Here is a 22994-nt window from a genome sequence, read left to right as displayed (position 1 = left end):
GAGTCATCGAGGAGGAACGTACCAGTCACCACTGTCGGGTCAGCAACTGCTTCCCCGTGGCCTATACCTAGTACCCTCCCTGCTCCACCAACATTTTTCGTCTTGGGGCAGTCCCTCTTATAGTGGCCTGCTTCGCCACATCCATAGCACGTCGGGCTCGCGCCAGAGCCGGGGACTTGGGCGATCGGTCTCGCCGGAGATTTACAGAAACGGACTGTGTGTCCTCTCCTGTGGCAGTTAGAGCACTGTATTTCATGGCAGGGGCCATTGTGGTGGTAGTTGCATTTGTTGCACTTGGGCGAACTTCCAGCATACCCACCCACCGGAGTAGTAGTAGCAGCAGCAGGGGTTATTGCGGCATGTATTGCCACAATTTGCTGCTTTTTGGCAGCCTGTTGCTTCTTCTGTTCATCCTAGAATTTCCGCTTAGTATTAGCGGGTTTGGAGGGTTCCGGGATGGCTAGGGTGGTTGTGGTTGCAGGGGTTTTGACTCCATGGTCAATGAGTCGTTGTGCCAATCATTTGGCACTGTCGAAGGTAGCGGGGTTTGATGCTAGAACATTCCCCTGATACGGAGGCACAAGCCCCCATATGTACCTTTCGATCTTTTTCCCTTCAGTGGGAGCCATATTAGGGCAGAGGGCCACCAGTTCGCTGAACCTGGCGGTATAAGCAACAATATTGGATCCCTTCATGGTCAGGCTCCAAAGCTCCTGCTCTAGTTTCTGGATCTTGCCCCTCGGGCAGTATTCCTCAATCATGAGGTCTTTCATCGTTTCCCAGCCTATGTCGTTGGCTACGACGAGAGTTCGAGATTTAACGTGGCCGTTCCACCACGTCAGGGCCTTTCCTTCAAAGGTGCATGCGGCATATTTCACTTTGCTCGCAGCAGGGCATGAACATATTTCGAAGACCGCTTCAGTCTTCTCGAACCATTGCGAGAGGGCAATGACTCTGCCGGTCCCATGAAAGGACTTCGGCTTGCAGTTGGTGAAATCCTTGTAAGAGCACTATCTCGAGCGCACAGGGGTTTCAACCGGGATTGATTCCACAGGGGTTCCACCTCTGCTGGCATCAGAAGAGTGATACTGAGCCTTGGCAGTTGCCACTGCTGCAGCTATGTCAGCATTTAGGGCTGCAGTATCGATGACCAGAGGTGGGGGAGGTGGTTGTGCAGGATTATTCCTGGGAGATTTGCGAGGAGGCATCTTTCAGCTATAAGTTTATAAAGATAAGAAAAATGGTAAGAATCAATTTGTAAGCAACGTGCAAGTGACACATGGACTAACTAACCATAGCCCAACAGTTGAATGAGTGTTTGAAATCACAACAAGAAATATTAGTAGGAAAACACAAGTGTATAGATTTTTCCCACAATTTAGATAGATTTCAATAATATTGGTATCACTGGTGTAATAAGTTCAAGGAAAATCGACCTAACAGTAGGTCTTACATCATACCCTATAGAAAAGTTTGACAGTTCTTAGATTCCTAATTAGAGTACTGAAAGTTAGGAATATTTTACAGACAAGTGCTACTTAGAGCACTGATGTTAAAGGCTAATCCTTAACCCTAAAGATAATGATGTACTAGACATCATCTAACGGTGATGAATATTCCTCATGAGCACTTTGACAAGCTCGGAGTTCCATGACTTCAGCTTGAGAGGCAACCAGATGTTGCTGTAGGGTTTCATTGGTTCTCCGGGTCTGTTCCATGTCTTCTTCAAGATGGCGGATGCGGACTGTGTTGACACCTGAGTTGGCATCAATCTCCACGACCCGGTTGATGGCTGCTCGACCTTGCTCGACATTACGAGTTATTCTACGGATAATGACAGGCAGGGCTCGGTCACCAGAGCCACCATTGCTGACGTTGTAAAAGCTTCGGTCCCCCAAGTATGGTAAGGGTTGACCCTGTTCATCACTCCAACGATTCAAGTTGTTTGCCCATAAGGGAGTAGGACCTGGAAAAGCTGGTCGAGGGTTGTTGTTCGGGGGTTGACCTACGAGCGGTAGGTTGTTGACTTCAGGCTCAGAGTCTGATGCATCAGAGAAGCCTTCAGCTTGATGATCATCCAACGGAATTTGGTGTTCATTGTCAGACTCTGCTTCGAGCATTCCTATGTCGCCTTCATTTGGAAAGTACGGGTCGTCGTGATGGAATCCAGCCATTTAAATCTACGCGAGAAGAGAGGTATAAAGATATAGTATGTATGTAGTTAATAGCACAAAATATACCTATAGTATTTTAAGTTTAAGTTCCACTGATCTTTTTTTTTGTGGCATTGTTGGTAAGTTTTTAGACTTGTTAACACATCACAACTATTCTAGGGCATATGCTAATCACTCCTCGGACCGTCATAGTTGATCAGGCTATGCCATTCCCATGACTGACCATACATCCCCTAGCTTACCTGTGATATTTAACAATCGTAATACTCTTGTTCTTGTCGTTGTGACACTGGTTTTAGTATGAATGCAAACTAGTATACTTAATTAACTATTTTAGTATTTAAAGTATAGACTCTTGGTCAAAGTGTTTTAATCCCAAATGGGTTTATAGTTTAGTATATCTTTTATGGGTTGATATACTTGCTTCACTATAAACAATGCCCTGATACCAATTTGTCACACCCCAAAACCAAGAATGGCGGAAACATTCTGGGGCGGAGGACATCATGTAAAGTATCACAACACATTAAATGTAAATAAGCAAACAACATCATCCATTGCATTAAATATAAAATTTTAATACAAGCGGGTTCTGTACAGTTTAGACACCAAAAATATAATGTAAATCAAAATAATATGATGAGTCTTGAATGCGCTCCATCTTCTCAAAAGCTAGCATCGGTACCTGTCTACTGATGACCTGAGAATGGAAGTTGTTTTGAAAGAGTTTACCAGCATTAAGCTGGTGAATTCATAAGTATTTTAGTGTCAATGTTTGTTATCAAAACGTTTGAACCTATCGCAAGTATGAGTTGTAAATGTATGTAAGTGTTTGTAAAAGTTTGAATCTCTCAGAACAACCTATATTTTCTGTTAAAGTAGCCCTCTACCAAGGCTTAACTGTTTTGTATGCTCGTCTGATATAAAAGTGCGTAATTTCCCAATTGTAACTATCTTTTAACAAAATATAGTTTGTACATTAAAGTTTAAGTGAGGTTATCACCAAAATGTAATGCGTAAATTATTGTAGTACTGTAGTTTTGTTTTATAGGAACTACTGCTGTACTAACTACCTTAAACCGGGTTTATATTAAGGTATCATGTGATAAATTGCACCATACTATCGACCGGTAACATCGACAACGTATAGTCAAAAAATAAGGTATGATGTTTGGCACTCGCAGACCTTTCGGTCCCACTGTAGCTAGCAGCGAGGTGTAGGATAGTCAATCCAGTATAGATCTATACGCAAACTCATGCTCTCCCACCAAGAGACTCTGGATACAACTCGGGTCATGACAATTAAGACATGCTCCCATACAGTGGATCACAATTGTTAACGTATTCGTGTATATGCAATATAATGTCACTTGTTCTAGTATCGTTGTATATGTTCTCTTAGTAATAAGTATTGACTCTTGAATGAACTGACTCGTTGATCTAGAAATTGTAGTAGTATGATCCCGTGTTGCCCCGATGGTAACTTACTAATGATGTGCTGATAAGTATGAATATGGAAGTACTTTTATGTCTATACATGTATATATGATATACAACTAATATTGAAACGACCCTCGGATGGTCACCCGAAATTCCACCAGACCACATCCAAATCGTGGAAAAGGAAATAGGACAGGTGGCTTTCCTAAGTCCTTTAAACATTATTTATACATCTATACCTATACGGGCATGCAATTTATAAGTAGTAAAACAAAGTTTAAGTGAAAGCATTTGATAAGTAAAAGAGTTTGTAAAACATTTTGAAGTGAAACCGTTTGATAGACAGTTTGAACATTGATAAAATCATTGGTTTCCTAGTTATTAATCACATGTGATTAATGCAATCACATGTGATCGATGTAATAACTATAAGTATTTAACTTGTATTCCGCCCCCCCCCCCCATAAAGTATTTAAACATTTAAAATCATTTCAAAGGTTGATTTAAGGGGTATGAACTCACTTGGAAGCTTGAAGATAGCGAGATCAAAAACCGGGTAGAGTTTCGTCTCGGGAAACGGATTTTTCTCGGGATTCTCGGGAATCTCGGGAGTAAAATCGACCCTCGGGACTTGAGCAAAAATGACCAGGGCTTCGGGGTAGTGCGAGCACGGAAAACGAGGTAAAACGCAAGAAAAAGGAGAGTGAATGAGCAATTTTTCCGGAACCCCTCGCACCCCTTTTATAGGGACAGTGAACCGCCTCTGTACGCGGGGCGTACTGGCGTACGCAACGCGTACGCGACGTCATCGCTTACGTATTTCGGATGGGGCGGGTCGGATGGGACGGCGGGTCGGGTAGCTTCACATAGGGCGACGTGGACAATCCGAGGCCGTGGCCTCAAGTACGCAGGGCGTGCGAGGGTACGCGGCGCGTACCTCGGCCCTACGCTGACTCCTCTTCGGATAATACCGAATTTTTAATAAAAATTATATATAAATTATTTATCAAACTTCAAAAATTCATATCTCCTTCATACAAACTCCGTTTTCAACGTTCTTTATATCCCCGCGAAGGTGAGACTACGATCTACAACTTTCGTTTAGATTCCGTTGGCAAATTCCGAAATTATTTTTATTATTTATTTATTAAAATGACGTGATTAAGGAATTTCTTTAAAAAATCATAACTTCTTTATCTGACGTCGGTTTTTTCCAGACTTTTTACCGTTGAAATACCATTGTCGAGACCTTCGATTCTCGTTTAGGTCATTCCGGCCAAATGTTGCTCGATCTCCGTTTCGAGTTTTTAGCTGTCTGTTGCTAAGCTGAACTTGGAAAAATCATAACTTCAATATACGAAGTCGGATTTGGGCGTTCTTTTTATGTACGATCATGGTTTAATGATATTTAAACATAGAAGAATTTAAATAGAAACTTTTTGGACATTTTATTATCAAAGTTAATTTTATTAACTCAAAAATGTTTACAATACTTGACCTATTAGGCCATTACAAAGAGTTGAAATATCGGGTTGTCACACTAGTCCAGTTTCAGTGATTTTTAGACTTGTCCGAACAAGTTTGTGTACATTAGGGTTTACGTTCTGGATATATCAGGAGAGTGGATGCTCCTGTAATTGTGAAACTTGAACATTGTAAGTTTCATAATGTTATAGTCCGACTTCCGGAATAAAAATATTTTCTGTCAAAATATTTCAGGACTATAAATAGATTTCTGAATTTAATTAATTCATTATTCACAATTCCAACTAGAGAAAAGCCAATTCTCTCTGACGGATCTTCGGGTTTTCATCCCGGATTGTGAGTCTACTTTCCTAAATGTGTTTCAATACTTGTTATATGCTTTATAACATCAATTACATGTCTAAACTTCAAGATCCGGGAGTTTACCGCCCAAGAACGTTCTTGGGGAGTAAACTCCAAAACGAAGCCTAAAGGCTACCTAGTCCCATTTTCTTGTTAAGCAACTAGTTAAGGACTTAGTGTATGATCATTAGAGGCTAGAAATCATTCAAGAAACACAAGTAATAGGAGTTTACGGCCAAGGACATTTCTTGGGCCGTAAACCCCTTTTTAAGGGCTATAAGTGCCCTAAACCACCCCTTAAGCCTAAGGACAATTACCCTCTAATGCTTGTAGCTATTTTGGACTTCAAAACACTTCAAAATCATAGATTTATAGGAGTTTACGGCCAAGAATATCTCTTGGGCCGTAAACCCCTTTTCTAAGGGTAAAATGCACCCTAAACACCCCTAAGGCTTTAAGACAATTACCCTTGAACACATAGGACTTGAATGGGGAGTAAAAGACATCAAAACCATCCCATAAAGGGAGTTTACGGCCAAGGAACACTACTTGGGCCGTAAACTCCAAGCGAAGGCACAAATGTGTGCCTCTTGTCCCCTTTAGCCTTAGATAAAAACATGGAAGCTATCCTACATGTGCAAGTGCCTCAAATCAATTAAAACCAACACCCCATAGGAGTTTACGGCCGTAAACTCTAGGGGATATTGTCCTTTGGCCGTAAACTCCCCAAAGGAGCATTCCAAGGCCTTAAACTACTTCAAGGATTATTCCAACATGGCTAGGCTCATTCTAGGATCAAGATAACACCTCAAAACACCCAAAACCACCATGTGAGGAGTTCACAACCGTAAACTCATGGGTTCACGGACGTAAACTCCAAAGGTTGGGGTTCGCTGGGTGGTGAACTCATATACAAGGTCATTGGTGCTTTAAACCCCTTTTGCCTTGCCCCGTATCAACTTAGATGCAACCATTAGGACCCATAACACTTATATAAAGTGTATACATGTCCCTAAGTGTCTTAACTTACTTTGTTAAGTTATTATTTGGCTAATTAGTTATATATATGCTCATTATATGATAACTAGGCTCGAACGTGTGAACAAGTCTCTGTTTGCCACATAGCACGGTACCCGATACATCAAATTCAATCTACTCACCACAAGTGAGTTCATACCCCTTTAATCAACCTTTGAAATACTTTTAAATGTTTTAAATACTTTATGGGGGGAATACAAGTCAAATACTTATAGTTATTACATCAATCACATGTGATTGCATTAATCACATGTGATTAATAACTAGAAACCAATGATTTTATCACTGTTCAACTATTTATCAAACTGTTTCACTTCAAAATGTTTTACAAACTCCTTTTACCTATCATATGCTTTTATTAAACTTTGTTTTACTTCTTATAAATTGCATGCCCATATATGTATATATATATATATATAAGTAATGTTTCAAGGGCTTAGGAAGGCCATCCGCCCTATTTCCTTTTCGCGCACTGAGATGTGGTCTGGTGGGATTTCGGGTGACCATCCGAGGGTCGTTTCCATATTAGTTATATATCACATATACATGTATAGACATAAAAAGTACTTACATGTTCATATTTACTAGTACATCAATAGCTAGTTACCATCGGTGTAATACAATACATATACATCTATACTAGAAACAATACATATACAACTATACTAGAAACGATACATATACAACTATACTCGAAACGATACATATACAGCTAGACTAGAAATATAAAACTATACTAGAAACAATACATATACAACGATGCTAGAAACAATACATATACAACTATACTAGAACGAGAAACATTACACATGCATGAATACTTTAATTATTGTGATTTAAATCGGAGCATGACTTAAATGTCATGGCTCGAGTTGTAGCCAGAATTCTCTTGGAGGGAGAGCGAGAGTTTGCGAATAGATCTATACTGGATTGACAATCCTACACCTTGATGCTAGCTACAGCCGGACCTACAGGTCTGCGGGTGCCAAACGTCATTCCGTTATTACGACCATTCATTATGTCGTTGTTACTAGTCGATAGAATGGTGCAATTTATCACATAATGCCTTAATATAAATTCGGTTTAAGGTAGTTAGTACAATAGTAGTTCTTATAATACAAGACTACAGTACTACAATGATTTACCCATTACATATTTTAGTGATAACCTCACTTAAACGTTAATGTCCAAACTATATTTTGTTAAATGATAGTTACACATGGGAAATCACACACTTTTACATCAAACGAGCATACAAAACAGTTAAGCCTTGGTAGAAGGCTACTTTAATAGAAAATATAGGTTTTTCTGAGAGATTCAAACTTTTACAAACAATTACAAGCCTTTACATACATTTTACAAACTTATACTTGATACATGTTCAAACATTTTTGGATGACAAATACCGACACTAAAATACTTATGAACTCACCAGCTTAATGCTGATAAACTCTTTCAAAATAACTTTTATTCTCAGGTCATCAGTAGACAGGTACCGAGGCCAGCTTTTGAGAAGATGGAGCACATTCAAGACTCATCTTATTATTTTGATATACATTATTTTTGGTGTCTATACTGTAAAGAACACGCTTGTATTAAAATTATATATTTAATGCAATGGATGATGTTGTTTGCTTATTTACATTTACTGTGTTGTGATACTTTACATGACGTCCTCCGCCCCAGAACGTTTCCGCCGTTCTTGGTTTTGGGGTGTGACAGATTGGTATCAGAGCATTGTTTATAGTGAATCAAGTATATCAACCCATAAAAGATATACTAAACTATAAACCCAGTTGGGATTACAACACTTTGACCAAGAGTCTATACTTAAAATACTAAAATATTTAATTAAGTATACTAGTCTACATTCATACTAAAACCAGTGTCACAATGACAAGAACAAAAGTATTACGATTGTTAAATATCACAGGTAAGCTCAGGGATATATGGTCAGTCCTGGGAATGGCATAGCCTGATCAATTATGCTGGTCCGAGGAGTGATTAGCATATGCCCTAGAATGGTTGTGATGTGTTAACAAGTCTAAAAACTTACCAACAATACCACAAAAAGATCAATAGGACCTAAACTTAAAATACTATAGGTGTATTTTATACTACTGACTACATATATACTATATCCTTATAACTCTCTTCTCGCGTAGATTTAAATGGTTGGATTCCATCACGGCGACCCGTACTTTCCAAATGAAGGCAACGCAGGATGGCTCGAAGCAGAGTCTGACGATGAACACCAAATTCCGTTGGATGATCATCAAGCTCAGATGGATCAGACTCTGAGCCCGAAGTCATCAACCTACCTCCAATAGGTCAAGCCCCGAACAACAACCCTCGACCAGCTTTTCTAGGTCCCACTCCCTTGTGGGTAGATAACTTGAATCGCTGGAGCGACGAACAGGGTCAACCCTTACCATACTTTGGGGACCGAACCTTTTACAACGTCATCGATGGTGGCTCTGTTGACCGAGCTCTACCTGTCATTATCCGTAGAATAGCTCGTAATGTCGAGTAAGGTCGAGCAGCCATCGACAGGGTCGTGGAGATTGATGCCAACTCTGGTGTCAACACATTCCTCATTCGCCATCTTGAAGAAGACATGGAACAGACCTGGAGAACCAATGAAACCCTACAGCAACATCTGGTTGCCTCTCAAGCAGAAGTAATGGAACTTCGAGTTCGTCAAAGGGCTCATGAACGACACCTTTAAGAGGTGGTATGACAAATGAGAGACCTCAGGGTTCTCCCGAGGAACACTCATCGCAATTAGATGATGTCTAGTACATCATTATATTTTGGGTTAAGGATTAGCCTTTAACATCCGTGCTCTAAGTAGTACTTATCTGTAAAATATTCCTAACTTTCAGTACTCTAATTAGGAATCTAAGAACTGTCAAACTTTCCGTATGGTATGATGTAAGACCTACTGCTAGGTCAATTTTCATTGAAGTCGTTACATCAGTAATACTAGTATTATTGACAACTACTTACTCTGTGGGAAGAGTCTTTACATTTGGGTTTACCTACACATCTTTCTGGTTATGATCTCAAACACTCATTCAATTTTTGGGCTATGGTTAGTTAGTCCATGTGTCATTCGCACATTACTTACAAATTGATTCTTACCACTTTTCTCATCTTTATAAACTTATAGCTGAAACATGCCTCCTCGCAAATCTTCCTGGAATAACCCTACACCTAAACCACCTCCACCACCTTCGGTCATCGATACAGCAGCCCTAAATGCTGCCATAGCTGCAGCAGTGGCAACTGCCATGGCACAGTATCACTCTACTGATGCCAGCAGAGGTGGAACCCCGGTTAACTCCATTCCGGTTGAAACTCCTGTGCGCTCGAGAGAGTGCTCTTACAAGGATTTCACCAACTGCAAGCCGAAGTCCTTCCATGGGACCGGCGGAGTCATTGCTCTCTCGCAATGGTTCGAGAAGACTGAATCAGTCTTCGAAATTTGTTCTTGCCCTGCTGCGAGCAAAGTCAAATATGTCGCATGCACCTTCGAAGGGAAGGCACTGACGTGGTGGAACGACCACGTTAAATCTCTAACTCTCATCGTGGCCAACGACATAGGCTGGGATACGATGAAAGACCTCATGATTGAGGAATACTGCCTGAGGGGAGAGATCCAGAAGCTACAGCCGGAGCTTTGGAGCCTGACCATGAAGGGCACCAACATCGTTGCTTACACCGCCAGATTTAGCGAACTGGTGGCCCTCTGACCTAATATGGTTCCCACTGAAGGGAAAATTATTGAACGGTACATATGGGGGCTAGTGCCTTCGTATCAGGGGAATGTCCTATCATCAAACCCCGCTACGTTCGATAGTCCCCAGCGACTGGCACAGTGACTCATTGACCATGGTGTCAAAACCCCTGCAACCACAACAACCCTAGCCATCTCAGAACCCTCCAAACCCGCTGACACCAAGCGGAAGTTCTGCGATGACAAGAAGAGGCAGCGAGCTGCCAAGAAGCAGCAGATTGTGGCAGTACATGCCGCGGTAACCACTACTGCTACTACTGCTCCAACGAAGCAGTATGTTGGAAGTTTGCCGAAGTGCAACAAATGCAACTTCCACCACAACGGCCCCTGCCGTGAAATGCAGTGCTCTAACTGCAACAGGAAAGGACACACCGTCCGTTTCTGTAAATTCCCGGCACAACCGATCACACAAGTCCCTGCCTCTGGCGCGAGCCCAACTTGCTATGGATGTGGCGAAACAGGCCACTATAAGAGGGACTGCCCCAAAGAGAGAAATGCTGGAGGAGCAGGGAGGGTACTGGCTATAGGCCACGTGTAAGCAGTTGCTGACCCAACAATTGTGACTGGTACGTTCCTCCTCGATAACTACTACGCATGCATTCTGTTCGATAGTGGAGCGGAGCGAAGCTTCGTGAACCACAAATTTGCTCGCATGCTTAAAAAACAACCACACGCACTTAAAGAACAATTCACAGTAGAAATGGCTAATGGAAAAACAGAAAACACTAGTAGCATATACTTAGGATGTATCCTAACCCTAGATAACCATTCATTCCCAATCGACCTCATGCCGGTCTCAATAAAAAGCTTCGACGTTATCATCGGCATGGATTGGTTGAGTCTTCATCGCGCCGACATCATGTGCTTCGAGAAAGCAGTCCGACTAAACCTTCCGTCTAACGAAACTCTTATAGTCTACGACGACAAACCTGGTGCGAGTCTTCGCATTATATCAAGTATTCAAGCACATAAATATATGTGCAAAGAATACCATGCATTCCTTGCTCACGTCATCGACACGAACCTCGAAACGAAAGAACTCAAGAACATTCCAGTAGTGAGCGACTTCCCCGACATTTTCCCAGAAGAACTACCTGGATTTCCTCCGCATCGACAGGTCGAGTTCAGAATCGACTTAGTCCTAGGAGCTACCCCAGTAGCCAAGTCGCCCTACCGCTTAGCACTAGCAGAGATGCAAGAATTATCTGGTCAACTTAACGAACTACTCAGCAAGGGCTTCATAAGACCAAGCTTCTCACCTTGGGGAGCACCGGTCTTGTTCGTTAAGAAGAAAGACGGATCATTCCGTATGTGTATCGACTACAGAGAACTCAACAAACTGACGGTCAAAAGTCGTTACCCTCTACCTCGCATAGACGATCTATTTGACCAACTGCAAGGGGCGAACTATTTTTCCAAAATTGATCTAAGATCCGGATATCACCAGCTACGAGTGCTCGAGGAGGATGTGCCAAAGACAGCCTTCCAAACTCGTTACGGACATTACGAGTTCGTGGTGATGCCATTCGGATTGACCAATGTGCCAGCAGTCTTCATGGACCTGATGAACAGAGTATGCCGACCTTATTTGGATCAGTTCGTCATCGTTTTCATTGACGACATCCTGATCTACTCCCGAAGTAAGGAAGAGCATGGCGATCACCTACGACTAGTTTTAGGAACTTTACGAACGGAGAAACTTTATGCGAAGTTCTCGAAATGTGAATTTTGGATCCGAAGAGTCGAATTCTTAGGACACGTGGTAAACGAAGAGGGAATCCACGTGGACCCATCCAAAATTAAAGCCATTAAGAACTGGTCAGCACCCAAGACACCGACAAAAATTCGTCAATTTCTAGGTCTCGCTGGCTACTACCGCAGATTCATTCAGAACTTCTCCCGAATAGCGAAACCTCTTACAACCCTGACCCAGAAAGGCATGGCCTTTGATTGGGAAGAGAAACAAGAAAGAGCGTTCCAAACGCTCAAGCGAGCCTTGTGCACCGTACCAATACTATCTCTCCCCGAAGGGATAGAAGACTTCGTAGTCTATTGCGATGCATCGAACCAAGGGCTCGGGTGTGTTCTGATGCAGCGAGGTAAGGTCATTGCCTACGCCTCCAGACAGTTGAAGACACACGAAGATAACTATACGACCCACGATCTTGAACTGGGAGTAGTGGTGTTCGCTCTGAAGATCTGGAGACATTACTTGTATGGAACGAAGAGCACTATCTTTACCGACCACAAGAGTTTACAACATATATTCGATCAGAAGGAGCTCAACATGAGACAATGACGGTGGGTCGAGCTACTCAGTGATTACGAATGCGATATTCATTATCATCCGGGTAAAGCCAATGTAGTAGCAGACGCCCTGAGTCGGAAAGAATATTCTGGTCGCAAAGTCAAATCATTGTCAACAACCATCCATTCACACTTGTCTAATCAAATTCAGGCGGCCCAACTTGAAGCCATGAAACCTGAAAATGTGACGAGTGAATCTCTAATAGGAATGAACAAGAATTTAGAAGCCAAGGGTGACGGAGCCTTATACTTCATGGACCGGATCTGGACACCGAAACACGGTGGCTTCCGAGACTTAGTCATGACCGTGGCGCACAACACTCGGTATTCCGTCCACCCAGGTTCAGATAAGATGTATTTGGATCTTAAAAAGCTATACTGGTGGCCTAATATGAAAGCAGAGATTGCTACCTTCGTAAGTAAATGCCTTACTTGCGCAAACGTAAAGGTCGAGTACCAGAAGCCCTCTGGTTTACTGCAACAACCAGAGATTCCAGAATGGAAGTGGGAGCGGATCACTATCGATTTCATAACCAAGTTTCCCAAGACAATGGGTGGACTTGATACCATATGGGTCATCGTTGATAGATTGACCAAGTCTGCACACTTCCTGCCTATCAAAGAAACCGACAAGATGGAGAAACTGACGAGAACATACATTAGGGAAATCGTACGACTACATGGTGTGCCTATATCCATTATCTCTGATAGATATAGTAGGTTCACCTCAAGATTCTGGCAATCACTGCAACATTCCCTATGAACAAGGCTGGACATGAGCACAACCTACCATCCATAGACTGACGGACAAAATGAGAGGACAATCCAGACTTTAGAAGATATGTTGCGTGCTTGTGTAATTGACTTTGGAAAGGCGTGGGATACCCATTTACCCCTCGTCGAATTTTCCTACAACAACAGTTATCACACGAGCATAAAGGCAGCACAATTTGAAGCTCTCTACGACCGAAAGTGCAGATCCCCTCTGTGCTGGGCTGAGCTGGGTGATACCCAATTAGCTAGGGGGCAAGCTTCCGACAGTACTCTCACTGGTCCGAAAATCATTCGGGAAACGATAGAGAAGATCGTTCAGATTCGTGAACGATTGAAAGCCTCTAGAGACCGACAAAACAGCTACGCTAAGAAACGCAGAAAACCTTTGGAATTTCAGGTGGGAGACCGAGTCCTTCTCAAAGTCTCACCCTGGAAGGGCTTGATACGCTTCGGTAAGCGTGGGAAGCTTAACCCTAGGTACATAGGGCCTTTCGATATTCTCGCAAGAGTCGGCCCCGTAGCTTACGTACTCGATCTACCCGACACACTTCATAACGTATATTCTACATTCCACGTATCTAACTTGAAAAAGTGTCTGTCCGACGAGACTCTCGTAATCCCACTCGATGAGATCGAGATCAACGAGAGCCTCAACTTCGTGGAAGAACCTGTAGAGATCATGGACCGTGCAGTCAAGCAGACGAAACAAAACCGTATCCCTATCGTGAAGGTTCGTTGGAACGCCAAGCGAGGACCGGAATTCACTTGGGAACGCGAGGATCAGATGAAACTGAAATATCCTCATCTTTTCGCTTAGTTATTTGTAACTTCTCATTTGCTTAAATTCTAATTTCGAGATGAAATTCCTTCTAACGGGGGGATGATGTGACAACCCGAAATTTCCATTTGTACGAACATTAGCTATTCAATAGAAGCTAGCCCAGTTTCATTGATTTTCAGACTTGTCCGAACAAGTTTGTGTACATTAGGGTTTACGTTCTGGATATATCAGGAGAGTGGATGCTCCTGTAATTGTGAAACTTGAACATTGTAAGTTTCATAATGTTATAGTCCGACTTCCGGAATAAAAATATTTTCTATCAAAATATTTCAGGACTATAAATAGATTTCTGAATTTAATTAATTCATTATTCACAATTCCAACTAGAGAAAAGCCAATTCTCTCTGACGGATCTTCGGGTTTTCATCCCGGATTGTGAGTCTACTTTCCTAAATGTGTTTCAATACTTGTTATATGATTTATAACATCAATTACATGTCTAAACTGCAAGATCCGGGAGTTTACCGCCCAAGAACGTTCTTGGGTAGTAAACTCCAAAACGAAGCCTAAAGGCTACCTAGTCCCATTTTCTTGTTAAGCAACTAGTTAAGGACTTAGTGTATGATCATTAGAGGCTAGAAATCATTCAAGAAACACAAGTAATAGGAGTTTACGGCCAAGGACATTTCTTGGGCCTTAAACCCCTTTTTAAGGGCTATAAGTGCCCTAAACTACCCCTTAAGCCTAAGGACAATTACCCTCTAATGCTTGTAGCTATTTTGGACTTCAAAACACTTCAAAATCATAGATTTATAGGAGTTTACGGCCAAGAATATCTCTTGGGCCGTAAACCCCTTTTCTAAGGGTAAAATGCACCCTAAACACCCCTAAGGCTTTAAGACAATTACCTTTGAACACATAGGACTTGAATGGGGAGTAAAAGACATCAAAACCATCCCTTAAAGGGATTTTACAGGCAAGGAACATTACTTGGGCCGTAAACTCCAAGTGAAGGAACAAATGTGTGCCTCTTGTCCCCTTTAGCCTTAGATAAAAACATGGAAGCTATCCTACATGTGCAAGTGCCTCAAATAAATTAAAACCAACACCCCATAGGAGTTTACGGCCGTAAACTCTAGGGGACATTGTCCTTTGGCCGTAAACTCCCCAAACGAGCATTCCAAGGCCTTAAACTACTTCAAGGATTATTCCAACAAGGCTAGGCTCATTCTAGGATCAAGATAACACCTCAAAACACCCAAAACCACCATGTCAGGAGTTCACAACCGTAAACTCAGGGGTTCACGGCTGTAAACTCCAAAGGTTGGGGTTTGTTGGGTGGTGAACTCATATACAAGGTCATTGGTGCTTTAAACCCCTTTTGCCTTGCCCCGTATCAACTTAGATGCAACCATTAGGACCCATAACACTTATATAAAGTGTATACAAGTTCCTAAGTCTCTTAACTTACTTTGTTAAGTTATTATTTGGCTAATTAGTTATATATATGCTCATTATATGATAACTAGGCTCAAACGTGTGAACAAGTCTCCGTTTGCCACATAGCACAGTACCCGATACATCAAATTCAATCTACTCACCACAAGTGAGTTCATACCCCTTTAATCAACCTTTGAAATACTTTTAAATATTTTAAATACTTTATGGGGGGGAATACAAGTCAAATACTTATAGTTATTACATCAATCACATCTGATTGCATTAATCACATGTGATTAATAACTAGAAAACCAATGATTTTATCACTGTTCAACTATTTATCAAACTGTTTCACTTCAAAATGTTTTACAAACTCTTTTTACTTATCATATGCTTTTATTAAAAATTGTTTTACTTCTTATAAATTGCATGCCCATATATGTATATATATATATATATATAAGTAATGTTTAAAGGGCTTAGGAAGGCCATACGCCCTATTTCCTTTTCGCGCACTGAGATGTGGTCTGGTGGGATTCGGGTTACCATTCGAAGGTCGTTTCCATATTAGTTATATATCATATATACATGTATAGACATAAAAAGTACTTCCATATTCATATTTATCAGTACATCAATAGCTAGTTACCATCGGGGTAATACAATACATATACATGTATACTAGAAACAATACATATACAATTGTACTAGAAATGATACATATACAAGTATACTAGAAACGATACATATACAGCTAGACTAGAAACAATACATATAAAACTATACTAGAAAAAATACATATACAACGATGCTAGAAACAATACATATTCAACTATACTAGAACCAGAAAAATTACATATACATGAATACTTTAATTATTGTGATTTAAATCGGAGCATGACTTAAATGTCATGGCTCGAGTTGTAGCCAGAATTCTCTTGGAGGGAGAACGTGAGTTTGCGTATAGATCTATACTGGATTGACAATCCTACACCTTGCTACTAGCTACAGCCAGACCTGCAGGTCTGCGGGTGCCAAACGACATTCCGTTATTACGACCATTCATTATGTCGTTGTTACTAGTCGATAGTATGGTGCAATTTATCACATAATGCCTTAATATAAATCCGGTTTAAGGTAGTTAGTACAACAGTAGTTCATATAATACAAGACTACAGTACTACAATGATTTACCCATTACATATTTTAGTGATAACCTCACTTAAACGTTAATGTACAAACTATATTTTGTTAAATGATAGTTACACATGGGAAATCACACACTTTTACATCAAACGAGCATACAAAACAGTTAAGCCTTGGTAGAAGGCTACTTTAATAGAAAATATAGGTTTTTCTGAGAGATTCAAACTTTTACAAACAATTACAAGCCTTTACATACATTTTACAAACTTATACTTGATACATGTTCAAACATTTTTGGATGACAAATACCGACACTAAAATACTTATGAACTCACCAGCTTAATGCTGAAAAACTCTTTCAAAATAACTTGTATTCTCAGGTCATCAGTAGACAGGTACCGAGGCCAGCTTTTGAGAAGATGGAGCGCATTCAAGACTCATCTTATTATTTTGATATACATTATTTTTGGTGTCTATACTGTACAGAACACGCTTGTATTAAAATTATATATTTAATGCAATGGATGATGTTGTTTGCTTATTTACATTTACTGTGTTGTGATACTTTACATGACGTCCTCCGCCCCAGAACGTTTCCGCCGTTCTTGGTTTTGGGGTGTGACAACCTAATTCCTTAGTCCTTCAATTGACTCACATATACATGTGATCAAAGAATTAGTCTTAATTTTCAAAGATGAAAATTCTCATTCATCATACAATACAACTTGTATGATTCCAAGTTTCTATCCAATTGAAACTTGGGTGATGAAAAACTTTCTTCATTTGGTAAATTCAGACACTACCACACATGAAATAATCAAATCCACTTTTCAATATTCCTATTACTGGAAACATATAAGCAACAATTTTCCAAAAATGCCATCGTAAGGATATTTTTAAAATAAATAAAATTAAAACCCTTTTTTTCTTTTATTTTAAAACTTTGCGGAAAAACATATCCTTACAATCCACATGAAAACCTTGTTGTTATCTATTCATAAGCAATGTATTATAACTCTTAAGCAACAACTCAAAATTCTGATTGTCGAATCACACGGTCGAAACCCACCTTCGCAATCAGAATCAACATATACCTACTTTAAGCTTCCTATCTTTTCTTTGATTCTTAAAACCTCAACATGTGACCCATTCACATTATGTAATAAGAATCTCCAAATAGAAACTTAATAGAGTTAGTCAGTGGACTTTAACTGAAGTAGAGTCAAACTTTTTGACTTGATCAAGCTTATAATCTTTCAGGTAAATATGGCAGCTTCGCAATCAGTGTCCATCCCTTTGGCAATAAAACATATAGACCCTTTAGTAATGGCACATGAGACTATCTCAGACTTACCCTTTCTCTTTACCATTTGGTCAACCGAGTTGACTATGGCCGATCCCTTTCCATTGGGAAGAGAAATGCTTTTCTGGATATCCAATGCTACCATTGCCAATGTCCATTTAAGGTTTGGGAAGTTAATCTTCTAATAAAATTTGCTTTACTAGTGTTCCGAATCATTGCTGAATCTGCAACAGTGAGCAAATAGATAAGACCATTAAGGGTCATGTCATAGTCTGTCTCATAGTAGTCCTAAAGATACTCACTATGTTACTAAGAAAGTGATTGAACATCCAACTTTCATGAGACTTTGACACCCAACTCTCCCGACTTGTCAATATGTGACTTTATCTCCAAGATGTGAGCACACATAGACTATGCTTGCCAATAGGGATTGAGTGACTTTAAACTTTTCAAGAACTTGTGGATGAGGGAGAATAATTGGAGGAAGTGGAGGAAGTAAAGCATGATGTTGAGGGACACCATCTTCAAGAGATTTGGGAAGATCATAGTTGTCTGAACCAGACATCCATAATGGGAGAAAATCAAGTTAGTTGATTCAAAATCCTTAATATAACACCCAATATGAAATATTAAGGATAGGACCCAACACAATATTTTATAATTTAGAAGAGGGATGCCGTAATCCAAGTTATAAAATATTTGAAGGTAGGCGAATGACGATTCACCAATTTCCACCATGAAAAATGAAATAATTCATTAGGTTTTAATTGGATTTGAAATTCCTAGATCTTTTGAGATTCATTGAACTTTTCAATGGCATGTTTCAATCTCGAGTGTGCCCTCTCAAATTTTGTGACTAGGATGCCGAGGATCACAAAACAAGGTGTGAATAACCATACCAATTCACTTGGTACACTTAATATTATCACCTAATCAATGTGCCGGTTAACCACACACGCTCCATTGATCTATGACAAACATTAAGTGACCCTTCGTGGTCCTTACTAGTCCAAGTTAGTGCGCCGGTTAACCACACCCGCTCCAGCAATGACTTGGTAAGGTACAAAGTGTGAATTCCATGGGCTAGCATCAAATTCACGTTTTTCCTAAAGTAACTATGATTGGGAATTAAATAAAAAATATTTAGTTACTTTATAATAGTCATTATACTTTTAATGAGAATTTAAAGTCATTGTCCTACCCGTTCGGCTAACGACCCTCCACCGATCCAGCAAGCGGTGGGTGAGAGTGGACACCCATTAAGTCACCATTTTATAGGCAACAACCTTATACCCACCTTATAGATCGGCTTCGTGAATGAGGCCTACTAACGGTAAAACGACTTGTTCTTATACATATATATAATAATTAACCATTAATGTTATAAATAGTATAAGTGTTGAATTTTAACTTTTAAAATTCTAAGTGTTGGAATTAAAGTTTATTAAAGTGTGTGAAACTTTTCCAAACTCCAAAACTTGACGGCAAGTTTTGTAACTTTTCAAAACTTTTCATTTCATAAATTATGAATTAATGATTCATAAAATGAAGACTCTTCATTTTATGTTACTTATGTGTTTTTAATGTGTGTTAAAGAAAAGTGACCTTTGGATATCCATAACTTGAGGAAAAATTATGGATTCTATTAAAATACATAAATGATCAAGAACTAATCCTAAACAATTCAGCAAATAATTACTATCATCTTCTAAATTCATAAGAAGATGAACACGATTGTCAAAGTTTCAAGAATTATATGAACACATAAAAAGCATGAAATTTTGATATATGCTATTGTCAATGGATTATAACAACCATTACACCAACTAAAATAAGTTTTAAAACATCAAAACAATTTAAGGTAAAGTTTCTAGTCCATTTCCAGCAGCAAAACTCGAAAATCTGCATTCTGAACCTTCTACTCGTGGAGTGCGCGAACCTACTCGGCGAGTAGGATGAATTTTTCCGAGTCCCCCCATGGACTCAGCGAGTCCATCATGCAGACAGCAAAAATTTCGACTTTTTTCACTATTTTGCATCAATTATCAAACAAGCAATTTAAACATAAAAATACCGACTTTTTTCACTATTTTGCATCAACTCAGCGAGTCCATCAAGTCCATCGTGCAGACACCCTTGGCTCTGATACCACTATTGGGTTTTGAGCAATTTAACACTTCCTAAGTGTGCATGCAACCCTAATAAACCTATGTTTGTCTAAATACATGCAAAATAATAATTTTCCAAGGTTCGTAACCTATCTAACATGGCATGGGGTACTTTTAAACATAAAAGAATTAGATGAGATTACATACCTTTTGATGATAAGTTTGATTCCTAAGGAGTTTGAGGGCCAAGCACCAATAGTGTGAATGCCTCAAATGGAGTCACAAATCACCACAAACTCTTGGAAAACTTTGAGAGAGTGTATACACACTATAAAATTGGCCATACACAAACACACACACTAGTGACACTAGTGGCTATTTCATGCAACATAAGCATGCTTATATAGTGTACATGATTAGGATGAAACCCAAATAACCCATGACCTTTCCTTTTCCAAGGATCCATGGGTTAAAAGCTCCATGGATCATCCATGGACTTCCATACAAGCCTAACCCATTAACAAATGAGTGTTAGCCCACACCATATAAAACCAATAGCCTACAATCTAATTAGTCTTCCTTTTAATCTCTAAATTAATTCATATTTAATTTAAGACTAAGACTAATTAAATAACATGACTTCATATTAATATATTATAACTTATAATATATTAATAAACATATGTGTATAACTCTCATAAAATTATCCATAAATAGTTTGGATGAAATGCAACCCAAATGGACCATGCTGGGTCGGGTCAAGTATGTACCAAATAAGTTATGGACTTAGACACCTTATCCAACACTTTTTGCTTAGTTATTTATAACTACTTTATTTGTTTAGACTGTAATTTTGGGATGAAATTCCCTTTAACAGGGGGATGATGTAACAACCCGAAATTTCCATTCGGTCAAACCCAAAAAGTCAACCCCTTCTTATCATAAGTTAATGTAATTATTTCTTATTTTTAAGAAATTTAAAGTTCGTTTGATTAATTTATTCTTATTTTTAAGCGAACAGGTGAAAGAATGTGTCGTATCGGCTTTTGATTTTAAAAAACGCAAAAACCTCGTGTCTTAGAATTTCCCGGCCAAACTGTTACGTTTGGGTTGAAAAATCACACCAAAAACTGTGAACTCATAACTATGTATGAGTTTACTCCCCAAGACTAGCCATTATGTGTTTACTCCCCAAAATCCCAAAAGAGTATACTCCAAAATATCCTTTCTAGTATCATCCTAGTTTTTGTTCTAGATCTTAAAACTTGTAAGTGTTCTAACCATTTCAAGTTAGTAAAACACTTAATCTAGTGTTTGTGCATCTAATCATCCACTCATTTATGCATTTTGTCTAGATTTCCAAAACACCAAGAACAACATGAACACTCACTAAGTGTTCTTGGCCTTTTAGCTCAAATCAAGCCTCCTAATAGTAAGTACTTCCATCCTTGAGTGTTATTAAGCTAGTATTACACTTAAGCATCAAGAAATTATGCCAAGAACACAAGGTTAGAGGTGTTCACGGTCCAAGAATGTTCTTGGGCCGTAAACACCATAAATGGCACCAAAGTGTGCCTAAGTCCCTTTTTTAGCCCTAGTTTGATGTTTAAGACGTACATTGACATGTTTAAACCTTTCATGGATGTCTTTAAGTCTTGAAAAACACAAAAGACCACCCTTTTTAAGTGTTTACGGTTTGGGGAGCTCCCAAAATTGTAAACACCATAAAGTATGTTTAAATGGGTCAAAATCCTTCCTTAGGCCTAAAGACTAACCTAGACAATTTTCTAGTTGTGTGAAGGACTTGAAATCATGACAATACCCTTTTTGATAAGTGTTTAGGGTAGTAAAGCCAAGGGGAAATCTCCATGAGGCCGTAAACTCCTCCAAGGAGTGTTTTTGTTGCCCTAGTCCCTTCTAAAGGCCAAAGCACCAAGTATAAGTGCTTCAAAAGTCATGTAGAACCTCAAAACAACCCATGGTTACTAGGAGTAGAGTTTACGACCGTAAAACCTTGAGTTTACTACCATAAACTCCATGGGTTAAGGTCATCAAAAACTGTAAACTCCAAAGGAGTTTACCCTTGAACTCCAAACACCCTAGCTTTGCCCTACCAATACTTGGATGCAATCCTTGTGATCATTAACACTTGAAACAAAGTGTTTTCATGTTCTATAGTGTCCGAACTTAATTTATTAGTTATAAATTGGCTAATTAGTTATATATATGTTCATTATATGATAACAAGGCTCGTGCGTGTGTACAAGTCCTCATTTGTCACCTAGCACCGTACGCGACACTTCAATCCAATCCACTCACCACAAGTGAGTTCATACCCCTTTAACTAACCTTTGAAATACTTTTAAATTTTGTAAATGCTTTTATTGGGGGGAATACAAGTTGAATACTTTTAGTTATTATATCCATCACATCTGATTAATAACTAGAAAACCAACGATTTTACTATTGTTCAAACTGTTTATCAAAACTTTTTTACTTCAAACTGTTTTACAAACTCTTTTACTTATCAAATACTTTTACTTAAACTTTGTTATAATTATTATAAATTGCATGCCAGTATATGTATAGTTATATAAGAAATGTTTAAAAGGCTTAAGAAGGTCGTCCACCCTATTTCCTTTTCGCGCTTGAGATGTGGTCTGGTGGGATATCGGGTAGCCATCCGAAGGTCATTTCAATATTAATTATATATCATGTGTACATATATAGTCATAAAAGTTCTTCCAGAATCATACGTACCAATTACTTCATTAGTGTGTTACCATATAGGTAGCACGGGATAATACTTATACAATTGCTAGATCAATGAGATGTTCAATGAATCAGTTCATTCATG

The sequence above is a fragment of the Lactuca saligna genome, chromosome 2 (genome assembly GCF_052625555.1).
Source record: "Lactuca saligna cultivar CGN05327 chromosome 2, ASM5262555v1, whole genome shotgun sequence".
NCBI lineage: Eukaryota > Viridiplantae > Streptophyta > Magnoliopsida > Asterales > Asteraceae > Lactuca > Lactuca saligna.
Note: the sequence above shows the minus strand (reverse complement) of the source record.